Below are 1487 nucleotides of genomic sequence, written 5' to 3'. Positions count from 1 at the left end.
TATTATGCAAACACAGTCCACCTACTTCCACGGAAATTCGGTTCACCCCATTGCTGTCCGTTACGCTCTCAATGACCCTTACCTTCGATGGCTCTTTAGCGTAAACGCTAACCCCTCCTTTGAGCCTCGAAGTGTCCTCGCGTTGGACCACCGTATAGCCTGGGATCTGGAATCGGGAAGATTGCGCGCCTGAATAAAGGTGGGTCTCCTGTAAAAGGAGGATATCAACGCAATGAACGGCCAATAGCTTTGATAAAAGCTCATTTTTTGCCATACTCTGGCTCTCGACGTTCAGGGACAATATACGCGTCAGTTCGCCATCCCGCCGTCGCATTTTCCAATCGGCAGGCCGCGAATCGATTGATGCATGGGACGTTCGCTTTTTTCTCGGACGTGCCGACGACCCGGGCGACACGAACGCGGTATTATTTGGCTAGGCGGCAGACCGCTTCGCCATTGACGGGACTGGTTGGGACTCGACATAAGACAATAGTGTGGCGCCGGGATAGGGCTGCTATTCGGGCACCGGGTTTGGATCAAATTTAGTCACACACCGGGGCGAGCAGCTCATGTGGCTCGTTGGCTCGATACCCGGGATGGTCTCGTGACGGTCGACCGGGATTTACACCTTTGCCCTCCCGTGTGCCTCAAGCCCCTCACCAACTGCAAGGTAAAGATCCACGAGGGGGGACACTTGGCGAATTCTGCTTCGCAATGATAGGAAGAGCCGACATCGAAGGATCAATCAGCGACGTCGCTATGAACGCTTGGCCGCCACAAGCCAGTTATCCCTGTGGTAACTTTTCTGACACCTCTCGCTTGAAACTCCCAACGTCGAAAGGATCGATAGGCCACGCTTTCACGGCCAGTATTCGTACTGAAAATCCTGGTCGAGCAGGCATTTGCCCTTTTGCTCTACGCGAGGTTTCCGTCCTCGCTGAGCCCGCCTTGGGACACCTTCGCTGCGCTTTAGAAGATGTACCGCCCCAGTCAAAACTCCCCGTCCGAGGCTGTCCCCGGCAGGGTCGCTGTCGCCGTCGTGACCGCGTCGGGGGGAGTCGGTGGACTCCCGAGCCCGACGCGACGGCGGCTTGACGTCTGAACCTCGTACGCCTCCTACCTGCAAGAAGGCGCCGAGTCCCCACTCCGTCGGGTAAGTGGAGGTCCCGCGGGGGTAGCGGTATTTCACTGTCGCGCCCGAAGACGCTACCGCCTATGCTACACCCCCCACGCTCCTCCACAGAGTCGGACTAGAGTCAAGCTCGACAGGGTCTTCTTTCCCCGCTGATTTCACCAAGCCCGTTCCCTTGGCTGTGATTTCGCCGGGGCGTAGATAGGGACAGTGGGAATCTCGTTAATCCGTTCGTGCGCGTCGCTAATTAGACGACGAGGCATTTGGCTACCTTAAGAGAGTCATAGTTACTCCGCCGTTTTACCCGCGCTTATGCGAATCTCTTCACTTTGACATTCTGAGCACTGGGCAGAAA

The 1487-nt window shown here is 56.4% G+C and overlaps 1 pseudogene; it reads right to left on the bottom strand.

The window, feature by feature from the left end:
• Window positions 1–649: 649 nt before the first annotated feature.
• Window positions 650–1487, bottom strand: LOC144961231 (large subunit ribosomal RNA; annotated as a pseudogene; the record flags this gene model as incomplete).

This window comes from Berghia stephanieae, unplaced genomic scaffold (assembly GCF_034508935.2).
Source record: "Berghia stephanieae isolate SIO BIC M18660-M18661 unplaced genomic scaffold, UCSD_Bste_1.3 scaffold1827, whole genome shotgun sequence".
Classification (NCBI taxonomy): domain Eukaryota; kingdom Metazoa; phylum Mollusca; class Gastropoda; order Nudibranchia; family Aeolidiidae; genus Berghia; species Berghia stephanieae.
The sequence above is the reverse complement of the archived record's forward strand: the minus strand, read 5'-3'. Positions and strand labels throughout refer to the sequence as shown.